The sequence below is a fragment of the Anas acuta genome, chromosome 3 (genome assembly GCF_963932015.1).
Source record: "Anas acuta chromosome 3, bAnaAcu1.1, whole genome shotgun sequence".
Classification (NCBI taxonomy): domain Eukaryota; kingdom Metazoa; phylum Chordata; class Aves; order Anseriformes; family Anatidae; genus Anas; species Anas acuta.
In genome coordinates this window covers 114,144,028-114,158,245 of record NC_088981.1, presented here as the reverse complement: position 1 = coordinate 114,158,245, position 14,218 = coordinate 114,144,028, and positions in this window count along the sequence as shown.

Sequence of the window (14,218 nt, the reverse complement as noted above, 5' to 3'; positions counted from 1 at the left end):
CCCCCTCCTTTAAAAAAAAAAAATCCCTCTCCCTTCTTCTGTGCTCTCAATTCCATCAGACCACAATTCCCTTGTAATGTAATGCCTGTCTGCTTGCTACAACAGTAATATAACCAATGCTGTTAATCCAATAGGCACACATGCTGGCTATATGCAGACCATCTACTTGAGAGAGAAGGAATATTCTGAATGTTTGGAGCTTAGAGTGGTCATAAATGTTTGCAGGCTGGCTGCTAAGAAGAGTGGAGAAATAAGCAGAGGATGATGATTCAATCACGATGATTCTTTAGGAAAAATGTAATATTTTCCTTAAATACTGTCTTAATCACTATCAGAATTAAGCACAAGTGTTGACCATTTCTATGTAGGATCCTTTAATAAATAGTAACTGAAATATAACAGCATAAGAACAACCTTAGCAACATATATTCATCTAAAATTTGGAAGTCTGATCTAAACAAGTCATTTAGTATCCTTCTGTTGTCAACAGAAGAAGGAACTGTATAATATAATATATAATGTATAATATAACAGCATTAGTTATATTACTGTAGTAGCAAGTAGACAGGCATTACATTACAAGGGAAGAAGTGTGGTCTGATGGAATTGAGAGGATAGAGAAGGGAGAGGGAAAATTAAAAAAAAAAAAAAAAAGAAAAAGAACATAATTTCTTCCACGGAATGCCCTCCTGCTCTCAAAATTGTTTCATCTTTAACTTTCTCCCGTTGACTGTGCAGGGAACCTCTAGCATGGTTTGAATGCCCAATATTTAGATGACTTAAAATGACTATCACCAACAGTGTATAAGCTTCATTGTGAGAATGGGTTGTTAATGCAGGGTTCATTGGCAAAAAATATTAGCACATTCCTGGTTTTCTTTAGGTGAATATTTTGGATATTTACTAGCCAGTCTAAGGTATCATCTGAGAAGATGCTTATTTTCAAGTGCATTCATTCATTCAATGAGTTAACGTGTATTCATTGAATAAGTCATACTGCAAGTATATGAGGTACTAAATTTGCAAAGGACTTCTTTTTTAGGATATTTTAAAATAATATGTCCCTCTTGGGAGAGTCTATCAGGAGCGCCACATGACTGTGTGTGTCTAGATTATGAAGATCCAGGCTTTAGAACAAGATCTTCAGAGCTGCATGGAACTTTTGATTACTGTGTTTGGCAATGGTCGGAAAACAAGAAACATTTCCTGTTTTTCAGTGTCCTCAAGATATAAATATTACCGTTTACCAAATGAAGATCACTGTATGTAACACTAACTCCTTCCAAACCTAAATCTTAAGATGGAAAAGTTGGGTGAAGGTTAAGCAAAATTAGGCAGGAAGCTGCCATTTTCTATTTATATATACCTTCTAATATTCTTGTAAGTTCAGTTATTAACTGAAAAAGCCATATTGCCTTTCTTTTTTTTTTTTTTTTTTTTTTTTCCCCTGAAATTTTGAATAATGTACTTTTCTCCTGAATTGGCTGAAAAATTGGAGTGTCCTAGGTTCATTTTTCAGCCAATCCCTTTCAACATTGTTGCTTTAGGGTAATATTTGGTCTAGAGTGTACAAGCGATAACAACATTGTTTTGAGTATCTTTTCAGCCTGATTTTTTTTGTCCCACATCCCCCATGATGTCATGGAATTGTCTGTAATCCAAAGAACTCTAGAAAACAGAAAACTAAGGCTGGTGGTCAATCCATTGCTCCACGATATCAGTTGCTTCAACTAGTTTGTCATAAAAATCCATTGTTGTCCTATAGTCATTATTTTAAGGCCATCTCGTTTCCTGTCTTCAAGGAAATATTGTGGGCTGCTTTTCTTTGATTCCAAATTATATGTAGCTTTGTAAAATAATATATTCTTATTTTTCATGTGTACCTCAAAATAATTTAGGCACCAATATATCAAATAATTTAGTATTACTTAACTAGCCTATGCAGTTAGTATTTCAGATGAATTCATGTACCTATCCTTGTGGAAGAGTTTACACAACTGGGTGATGATGTCTGTGTAGACATCAAATTCAGTTCTTTAAATTAACAAGCCCTAGCCATTATAATAAATTAATGATGAAAAATTAGTTTTGGTAATTAGTGAGGTGCAGATACTCACTTGTACGATACTCACCTAAAGAGGATGAGAATAGTGTTCATCTGTCCACATTGTAGATCTCTGTTGTAAAATTACCTACAGCAATAAAATTACCTACAAAACAGCTAGCTAAATATATTTTTCTGTATTCACAGAACAAAAATGGCATATTTACAGCACAGTTTTCTTGATTAGAATTTATGGATTAGCTGTATTGAACCCAGACAATACATTTTTTCTCATCTATATTCATCTATATTGCAATGTAGACCTCTACTTTTTCAAAGATTAATCCAAAACAGTCAACATCTTAGCTTTACTAAATTGCATGAATAAGGGTATTATACAGACAGAACTGTGGCAAAATAAATCATAAGAATTTAAATAACTTGCCTGAGAGTATACAATAGGATGGGGTCCCAAGAAACAAGGTGGCTTGACCACTATTTTTTTTTTGTTGTAACCATCAGACATTTTTTGCCCATGTTCACATCAGTACAGTTATTTCTACTATTGCCTCTGAGCACAGCTTTTCCAGAAGAAAGAAAACTACAGCATTTGACACATGACATAGGTTGATATATGTTTAATATGACAGAACTTAAATGGGCTGGGTTTCAAAATTAGTCTCTCAGAACTTTTTTTTTTCCCGTTGTATTTTGTTGTTTGGTTTTGTTTTTTAATATGCTATCAAATATTAAATTGAAGCACCTTCATCATCACCAGACTCCTCCAAAAGCTTTGCTTTAAAATATAATATAATGTTATATAAACTAACTAACTAGCTAAATAAATAATAATATTCTGTATTTAGAAACTGTGAATCAGCAAACCATGGAAAATCTCTAGACACAGATAATTTAATGTAGTTGTTTTGTAACTGTAAGTGTGTGCTATTGTCTATAGACATTATAATAGTCAATAGAAATTAAGACTTGATTCAGCTATCTGAGTTCTGGCATCTCTAGTAACATTTTTTAGATACTCTGTGATACTTAAGACACTTAAGACACTCAAGGCAGTCATGGGATCCAGCACAGTTGGGAGCTACTGGAAAACTGCTCTCTCTGAATAAGAAGAATACCCTTGGACATCTCAAATAGCACTAGATTAGCCTGTTAGGACAGTGAATCAGGTCCCAGCCATTGCAGTTGCAGGAGTCTAACGGACGGTTTAGCTCCCCTTTTAGTAGGAACCTTCATTTGGTCAGCTGAATAGATCTAGATGCCCTGGGGAATCTGAGACATCTTTACTGGGCTGGCAGATATGACACAGGCTTGTGCCATCCCTCTGTGCCAGAAGTCAGACGTCTGGAGTAGCATCTCCAGGAATCTTAAAAGATAATAGACTTAAAAGATATTAGTCTAGTCAGCTGAAACATCCCCACAGAGTGGATTTCACTTGTCTAAACAAAGGTATCTAGTAACATTTTAGGTGCTTTGAGGTATCCTATGAAGTCACAGAAGTATACGTGCCTCTTTTCAATCCTGATCCATACTTGTTAGTCTGGTCCAGATGTCTTGAATGCAGTAACACTTCTCAGATGGTATTGGACACTTAGGTAAAAGAATCATGGTCAGATAAGAGATAGCAAATTTTTTATATAGGACCATTTTACCTAGGCTCATAAGAACACTTCCCTAGACTCAAGGAATACTCTTTGTAAATCACTTGTGCAGCTTATACATTCACATGTGTAAGTGGAATTACTGAGAGAACAAAGGATGCTCCTGAACATTCTCATTGCATTACAAAATTGGTCTTCCAAGAATAATATGCCTCAGAATAAAACAATAATTATAAAACCACAAATGAAATCAAAGTAATGCTGCTGAAAGCTTTAATCACAATGGGTTTACAAGGCATGTAAATATATCAGTTTTGATAGAGATGTAAAGTACTACACTGCACTTTTTAAAATCTCACACTTCTGAAGCCAGTAGAAATGTGTTGGACTGAAAATGTGGATAGATAAACACTGAAACTCAATGAAGTGTTGTTCCTTTTCTTTTAAAGCTTTGTGAACACATGCACTCAAATTAGGGAGAACAGATAACCAACTGCACGCCAGAGATGAGCAGGCTGCTTAAAGCTACCACATAATCGGTGAAGCTTTAAAAAGGGAAGAAAACAGCTTGAGGCCTTTATTCCTTCTTCCTCCAAAATGTGACATCATTGTATATGACACAACACCTTGGAAGGAACCATATGGGGAAATGCAGACATGTTGCTAACTAAATGTGAGCTCCTTCGCAATGAAAAAATCTCATTGCTAGCCAAACCCTGGTTGGTCTCATAAAAAGCACAGTTTGTACAGTAGAACTGACAGTTCTACTTCAAGGGCATTTTTTATTTTTAATGCTTTTTTTTTTTTGTATGGTATATAGAAAGGCATACCAGCAACATAATGCTGCAGTGTTTTGTTTTTGTTGTTGTTTGTTTGTTTGTTTTTGCTTTTTTTTTTCCTTCCTGATCTAATCCAAAAAGGTTGACTCAAACTCAACACCCTGAAATAGATAAGATATTTTGATGCATGTTTTTGCTTGACTTTTTATAGGACTGATTTTTATATCTCTTAGCTTGTTAGTTAATGTTAGTTATTCCACACAATGTTGGTTTTAATGAATATATATATTTTTGATCTTTTTTACAATGTCTTTCTTTGGTTGGTCTTTGAAGATCATTCTTTCACTTGTTCTTTCTTTTGTTAAACATTGACTTTAATGTAGTTTTGAATTATAATCAGAGTTTAGCCACCATTCAGAGTAAGACCTAAAAGTTCTGTTTAAGTATTTTCATTACAGTCATTATTAGCAGTATCAGTAGCAGTAACAGTAATGGTAGTAGTAATCATAGAGGTAATAGCAGTGCTATTTTGGTGTCTTCCATGTAAATGGCTTCCTAGAAGCTTTAACACTGATTGCACATAATGCCAGAGACAAAATTTCATACTCCCTGTATGTTGTCTTCACTTCCACAAAACATTCTTTGACACAAATTACATGAGTTATACTTTGTCAGATTATAGTCAGCTAGCGGGAAAAATTGGAAGAAAGCAAAGGCAAAGAAGTAGATATGGAACAGACTCATGCCCTTTAACTATAGAAAATATCATTATGAAAATATTCTGTCTATCACCCTGTCTGCTCTTGTACTCAGACATTTAACAGAAGATTCCAGTCTTTTTTTTTGTCTTTTTTTTTTTTTTTTTCAGACAAAGAAATATAGTAAATTTTAGAGATTATATGTATGATGTAAAAATAAATGCATCAAATATTCTGGTAATACTGCAAAAACTTAATAGAATATACTGTAAATGTTCTATTGATTTTTATTTATTTATTTTTCTGGGCTACTTATAATCTTTAATGATTGTTTCTGAGGGTATGAATCACTACAGAGCCATGACTAAAATCTCTTAGCTTTATCACTGGGTCTTCATGACAAATGCCCACATCCCTTTAAGCAGCAAAAGTTCTGAAAGATGTTTTAGGTGGCTTCACCAAAAGAGGAGATTCTGACAACTTCAGATTGTGAGTGTTATTAAGTGAGAAAATAGTAAAATTAAAATGAGGAAGCTGCCTGTACATGTACATATATGTGCATTAAAAATTATGAGAACTGTAGTTAAAAGTTAAAAGAACTTCCCATGGAGAACAACGTTTGCATTTCAGTGAGTACTAATATGATAGGAATCAAGAATTTCTCAGAGTTCCATTATGAGATATTCCCCCTTCTCTTTAGTCCCTAAATTGGAAAGAGATTGGACCCCAACTGAGCAACCATTCACATTCAGTTTGGCTGAAATACAATAGAAGCCCATGTATATTGTTGGAGCTACTTAGATAAAATTAGACGTCTGATTATTTTCCCAACATTAGAGGCTAAAATCTATACTTAATTTTAATGATCCATCTCATGAAAATGGTTCACAAAAGCACATAATAAGTTTTTGATTTTAATTTAAATCTGCGATAAATTCAATAGAAATTAGTAAAATTTAAGTGTGCCTTTAGGAATTAAGTATGAGTTTAAATGTATTCTTCCTATGTTCTGTGTGATTCCTTATGGTCTTTGATGGTTTGGATATGGATGAAAGATATTATTATCTTACTGTTTTAATCATGAATCTGGACACAAAAGAAAAAAAGATCAACTACAGACTTAAAAACAGAGTGTGTATTATGTGTTCTATCCAAACGTGAAATGATGGGTCCATGTTACTGGGGTTTGGGTATAATCTTTTTTTTAAAATTTATTTTATTTTTATTTTATTATTTTATTTTATTTTATTTTATTTTATTTTATTTTATTTTATTTTATTTTATTTTATTTTATTTTATTTTATTTTATTTTATTTTATTTTATTTTATTTTATTTTATTATTATACTTATTTAAACTTTTCCATGCAAAACTACTTAGTTATACCCCCCATCACCACCACCACCACCCCCCCCTCCCCCGTAAGCTTGATGTGTTCAGACTAACAGAACTTCAGCAACAGTAGCCCGACTACTTCTCTGGGGTAAATGCATTGCCTGGGGGGATCTATTTGATTCATAATGGCTATAGCTGTATTATAGTGAAAGCTGCGGTGTTATTTATGTTACATCTGAAAGTTCATTGAAATTATTTAGATCCAAATCCCTCAAAGGATGTATAAGTACTGCACAGGTTAGATTTATGTGGGCAAGTCCAGGTGAGCAATTCACAAACTCTGCCTTAAAACGTAGGTCCCTAAACTTTCACCAGTCATTTTCTTTAGATGCTCAGAGACCTTGTTAAGAGCCTGTACAAGGAAGCTACTTTGTAAACTATACAGTTTTAGTGGGGTTTAGCTTCAAAGGCTAGGTAAGTAGCAGATTTATATCCCCTATGTTTTGGGCTAGCAGTACAGCTCACCAGTTAAAGTAAGGAAATGGAAAACCTCACTTGTAAACTTTACTTGGTCAAAAGGAGCTTAAACTCATTTTTCACATTTCCTAGAAGTGTGTCATTCCATGTGCTGTGCGGATGGAAAAAAATCATTAAGCTGTAAAAAGGGAATGAAAAAGAATAATAAGAAATTAGGGATTTTCTGTCCCATTTATTACACTTGATAATATGCAGAAGGGAGTTCAAAATCTCTTGAGCCAGGAGTTTATTCTATACAGAAAACAAATAAACAAACAAACAAAAAAAACCTAAGCTTCTATTCAGGTAAATAAAATAGTTACAATATATGTATGACAGAAAACAATGACTATTTGAACTAACAATAATTGGGAAATTCTTTGAAAATTGAAATATAGGAATAGAACACTTTTAACTAAAACGATTGCTAAGGAAAATGATAAAAATAAAAAGTCAAAATGTTTACTTTAGAAAATTTTGAAATGAAATATAACTACTAAAATTTATATCACAATTAAATGCCCATACCTTAGAATGAAATTGGAAATCAAGTGTTAGAACTCAATTATTATTATTCTTCCTTCCCTGCCATATCTCCTATGGACAAGCAAATGTTTCTAAAAGCAGTATTTTGTAATCTTAACCCTGAGGCTTTCTGAGTTGGTAAAATATTAAGTTCTCCAGTTTCCATTGGTATATCCAGCTGCAAGATGAAATCTGAAAGACTAATCTATCCCCTATTAGGAACGTCATTACCACCACAACATAATGTTAGATGTGCGAGCAGAAATTGGGATTGCACTGGGCTTAATGGTTGACAGTCATTACCTGAAAGAGTTCAGAAATGAAAAGACAAGAAAAGTGTTAGAATGAAAATTAGAGATAAGGAGCAGTGAAATCATTCAGCTGCTATTCATTTTGAATTTGTCAGGCACAGTATGTTTGCAAAGAACATAGCAGAAAGATATCCATAATATATTGTCAAATGATGAGTCTTTGAAGAGAAAAAAATTCTAAAATGAAAGTTGAAACTGGGATTCCTATATCTATACTCCAACATTTGTTAAAATGGTCTGCATCTCATAGGAACACAGGATTCCTGCCCACAGATCAGTAGCCCTACTCACCTGTTCTGGCAGTATATTGCATCATCTAACACATTTTATGAGCAGGTCATGCACTTAAATATAGGATTTTCTATGTCTTTTATGGAGGAGATGTTCTAGGATTACTTTCTACTGCTAGTTAGAAGACTAATTTTGATTCCTAGTCTATGTACATTTAGGCAGCTGAGAATTAAGCACATGAATTTTCACATCAAAAAATAAAAAAATTAAAAAAAAAAAAGACTGTTGAAAGGCTGTTTTCAGAGAAAACAAATAAGAGAATAACATAAGAATCTGAAGCCTCAGGGTTATACTTTCAAAATTGTTAAATGCATACCACTTCTGAGGGGTTAGGGACATGTTACATGCTGAAGAAAAGTGGCATGCATTTTGGGGAGTTACTAGCTTGTGTCTGCAGTAACTTCAGAATTTCTGCATTGTGTTCTACTGTATAATGCAGATGTGATTTTGCACATTTCCAGATGTGCTAAGTACAGATAAAAATAACCATGTTCTATCACTGGTCACACTCTACCCAAAAGGGTGTAGGGCAAAATCAGTGTAAAAAATGTTTAGGTATCCTTAGGTGTGACTGAGCCTTTGTTAATACACTCCAGTTGTGTGCAAGCCTTGCTAAAAGTCCACCACTCGGGGAAAAAGGTGAACTCTTTATTCTGAGTTTCCACAGACTGTACTCAGTACAATCCACATGCATAGCAAATAACTCTTTTTATTATTGTTGTTAGAGTATTAGTACAAAATGCTACCTCAAAACATAACTTGGAATCTGAAGTATTTTAGGTTAACAGGAAAATATTCACACGTGCCTTTTGAAAATCCAGATATTCTTGATTTCTAGCTTTTGCTTCCACCTTTTTTCCATGCAAACAGCTGCCAAGCAAAATAGCATAATGTGTTACATGAATTAATCACAACTGCTTGTCTTTTAGAGGGTTAATGTTACCTTATTTTTTCTTCCTTGCTTTTACCCCGTGCTGACTAAAAAGAACACCCAGGTTCAATGAGTGACAAATCATTACAGACCGTACAGTGTAATTAAAAAGCACAACCATTGATCAGCTATGAGCTAAACCTGAGACAAAAAAGTGAGAGACCCAGAATAGCTGGCAAAACTTCTCATTGAATCTGTCTGAAATGGAAGATGTTCTCCCTGGAGGCATGGAGCGTGGCCCATTGTGCATTTCCATTAGAGATACATACTGACTCAGAGCATGCCATTGATGTTGGCCTATTTATGAAAGGCTGTTGAAAGAGGTTTCAGAGTTAATTGAAAAGAGCTGTTTCTGAAGTAAAGTAACTTCAAACAACGCAGCTCTGAAATGTGTTTTAATGGACTGGAAATCAGTGAATTTTCCAGATAGCATATGAAATAAAAATTGGTAGCATGAACAGAAAGCTGTGTTGCTATTTGGTGATATTTCTATTATTATTGCTGTTATTATTTCTATAGTTGCTCAGTGGACAAGTGATGAAACTGCTCTACTCTTGATGACTAGAGAGTTATCTTCTAGGATCTGTCCAAATTTTCATTGAATGTCTTTATTTCTCACATTTATAATACAGTCTCTCTGCAGAAACTCTGTCAGATGCATAACACTCTAAATAAAAAAGAAAGATCTTTCAGCTGTTAGGTAGGCATAGGTTCCAAGGCCCTCTTTTACCAATGTATGTTGTGCTTAAAATGTGTTTACTCTTAATGGTATTTCCATTTTAAAACTAAAGCATATGCCTAAATTCATGCATGTGTTTATTCAGGCACGTGTTTGGTCTCTGCCCTGAGCTGAGGTCTTGCACATAAGTTTGTATTTAAGCTCATGCTTAAATAAAAGCCTTTTCAGCAAAACATGCACCTGAATTTCATAAATAGTAGCTGAGTATGTGCTTAAGTCTAAGTTTGTGATTAAATACCTTTCTCGGCTGAAAACAACATAACTTTTTCAGAGTTTTTAATTTATTTTTCAAAGCTTGATGATGTTCAATAAAAATAGGAATGACTGAGCTGAATGTATTACCTCTTTTCAAATCTTTTGCAGGAATTTAGAGTAAACAAGAAAGAATGTAACTCATTGCTCTTGGATGAAGTGAATTTAGACAGCTACATGGTATTTGGGTAGAAAGGAAGATCAGGTTGTGAGATCCGTCCTTAGGCTGATTAATACCTAACATCTTGAGAAAGCTCATAAACCCCAGCGAATTGAAGAGGAAAGGTGAGAGTAAAGTAACCCAGTTCTCACTAAACCACAAGCAATAAACAAAGAACTTCTGACATACAGCTTGAATGATAATGAGTATTTTACACCTCCATTCTACTCTTAATGCTCCAAGCAATTCACAAGTTCTACTGAAAACCTCCCATGTTCCACTAAACGTTATGACCTCACAGACATAAATTAACTTAATCTCAAAACTCTTTTAAATTAAACAAGAGCTATTGTCCCTATTTTAAACAATGAATGAAATACAAGAATAGCAATGAGTTGGATAGTAATGAATTGGGTAGTAAATAGTAATAGTAATAGTAAAATAATAGGATAATAATGCAGTAATGTAGTAATACTATAGGATAATAATGGCAGTAATGCAAACCCTACCAAAACCAGAAGAAATATTTAAGTCACAACATTCCACAGTACTACCTTCATTCATTATATCTTCTGATTCATCATATCTTCTGACAGTTCCATAGTTCCAACTTTCTCAAAGGTTCACCTCCCAAAGTCAACATTTTATCTAAAAAAAATCCACGATGATTTTTATTCTTTAACATTATCATAAAATTTTAAGTCTGCTGGGTAAAGAAAAAAATAAATAAATAAATAAAACTGTAAATACATCCCTGAAATATCCCTAAGGCTCAACAAACAAACAAACAAACAAACAAAAACCACCACCACCAAAAAAAAAAAAAAAAAAAAAAAAAAAAAAAAAAAAAAAAAACTACATCAGTTCCTTCAGTTCTAAATAAACAGAAAACTTTTTTTTTTTTTTTTTTTTTTTTTTTTAGGGCTGTCATGACATTTTGGCATCTGCACAGATTTTTGGGCATTTATGGCTGACAATAATGGTTTAACACACTTACCTTATCTTCGAAATTACTGTGGCTAGCAGTTACATACACACATTAAGAATGTGCTACTTCTTCTACAGAAGTGAGCACAGGCCATTAAAAATGGAAACTGATATAGGCTAAGGTTACAGTATGAATTTAAGGACAATGTAAATCCTTACTTAGGTATATATAGATGTATATATATAAACAGTATGAATTTTCTGAGTCATTAAGTATTCAACAGAGAGATTCAATATTTCTGACACTCTAGCAACAGCTGTACATGGAATAGAGAGAATTGGTCACTGATACTAGGGTCACTAACAGCTTATATGCAGAGAATCTGGAGACCTAATTAAGACAAAGAAAAAGGACATACTAGAAGGGAGTAAGGGAGTGGGGGGGGGGAAGGAAAAAAAAGGACAGTACAACTTTCTGTGCACAAGACACATATTTTTGAATTAGTATTAAATACCACTGGGAAAGTAGGTTTCAGAGCCTGAGACCTTCTCTTCATGTGTTGACAAATGTATTCATCTGAGAAAAGGGACTGTTGGTCTCAGTCGAGATGTAGAGTTTGAACCTTTCCTATCCCCTCTTCAGGAGGAGTATTTGAACCACCTGGTAGAAAGATTAAATTGTTTCTTGGCCTTTCAGTCAAAAGCAGCTGATGAGCATCCAAAAATTCATATCCCTTGGGTCCAGAATGTGAGGAATAAAGAGGCTTAACTCTAACATTTGGGAGTGGAAGGGTAGTTACTGTATTCCAACTCTTACTCCTGGAGCATTTGGGGTTGGCCAAAACCCAAACATGCCAAATATACAGTTTTAGTATAATTGTCAAGTGGAAGCATGTTTTGATGTTGTTGTTGTTGTTTTTCTTTTTTTTTTTTTTTTTTTTTTTTCCTGTATAGACTATAAAGGATGATAGAAATGAGAAGTTCACATATAAAGTTTTTTTAATGTAGACATCTAGCATTTGATTCAGTTTATTCATAGACACTTACTGCCATTTCAGATGCCCTCAGTATATTGCTTGTTCTCCAGCTGCAGAGAGTAATGCAGACAGGATGTAAAATGTGTCTGTATAGTCTGTATATATATTAGGCTTAATTATCCTTCAGAAGACTCAGGCTCCCTTCTTCTACAGTTTGTTTTCTATGTTACATATACTTTCATATTCATGAAACAGGTATAGGTTCTCCTCTTCCTGCTGTCAGGCCAGTAAGTTGTGTTATGGATGCTCCAAGGATGCATGCTCAAAATTTTATAAGTGGAGAAGGACAAGAAACTTTTTTCACTTTTTTAAGACATGCTCAGATATTACAAAATATGCCACCTGCTACTTCAATTTAACATAACGCAAACAAATATAATCACAAATACAAATAACAGCTTAAATCTTTAGAGCTGTTTCTCTACTTTTAGACAGGAGAGCAGGTCCCAGGCTGTGTCAGAGGTCTTAGGCAAAGACCCACATCCACAGTGGCAAAGCATTAGATCTCATAACACATTTTTAAGTGAAAAAAGGGGTCTGTGGGTTCTTTTTCCTAAGCAATGTATGTAGAGTTTTCCTAAGTTGCTGTCTTTAGCTCAGGATAATTAATGATATTTGAGGATCTCCCATGCTCTCATGATGCTCAGTATCTGATATTCAGCTTTCGTAGGTTATGAAGAAGTATTGATTATATCCTTCTTAAAAGTATTGATTATACCCTTCTTCACTTTAAGAGGCTAACTGTTACTGTTAATACTGCTGTACTATTTTGTATATTTTAATACTGCTGTACTATTTTGTAATAACTTTTGCAAACAGAGCAATTGGTTTATCTTAATTATGACCTAGACACAATTGAGGAAAAAATATAAAAGTCAACATCTTTGAGAAATAACATTGGTCACACACTTTGTAAATATTTGATGATAGACAAAGATCTTGGGTAAGCTCCCAAACAGTCCAGGGCAATGACAGTCTCAAGGTTAGAAACCAAAATGGCTAGTTTTATAAGGTTCTCATCAAGGTATTGCAGTATTGTTCAAGAGGAAGGTGGTAGCTATCTGAAATGAACTATATTTTCTCATAGTTTAACTTTGGGGGAAAAAAAAAAAAATCAATGTCACCTAGTCATTTAATTGAATCAGAAATTAATTCCCTAGGGTCAGTTGAGATCGAAATATAAACCTGACCATAATCAGCATAACAATGTTAGCTGAAATTATACCTCTGAATGATAGCACCTAATAGAAGTGTAGGGCAAAGTTTCCCTAAAGAGATATTAGAAAAATGTGCTGCCTTTTCTATAGCCCTTGATATTGGGCAAGATGTTGTTTGCATATTTCAAAGTGAACTGCAAGACCACCTGATTTTCATATAAGTACCAGTCTATAACCTTCAGAGTTCCTTAGCCTTCTTGAGTAAATCAAAAATATTACCAAAGCAACAATTTTAAATATATAAAAACAATCAAGTCCGTACTGTTATTCTTTTGTATGGAAATGTATGCTCTGTTTGTCTTTAATGACAGTAGGCTTATTAAAATACAGCAGAGAGAACTTTGATGTTTTGTCATATTTGTACAAATATCTGGCTATTCTACGTTCTCTTGGAGCTTCTGGTTGTAGTCAAAAACAGCACCCATGACATTCTGATTCCTTTGGAAGCTAGCAGCATACTTGAGGGCATCACAGGTAACATTTGACCTACATTTAAAAAACATAATTGAGGAATTGTATATTTGATGAAGTGGCATAATATGCAAGTGGAATTCCATCTTCGCTCTTTGATTCTTCATTTATTTAATAAAAATATTAAATAAAATAATGCTACACAGTATCAACTTAATTGTAATAATTTTGGTAAATAAATTACTTGAGATAGTTGCAGTCCAGGAATCAGAAGAATCCTCATCAGTGGTTTAATTACCAATATATTTTTTTTCCATAAATTCTATGGATGATCATAGAATATCCCGAGTTGGAAGGGACCAATAAGGATCATCAAGTCCAACTCCTGGCACCACACAGGTCTACCCAAAAGCTTAGACCATGTGAC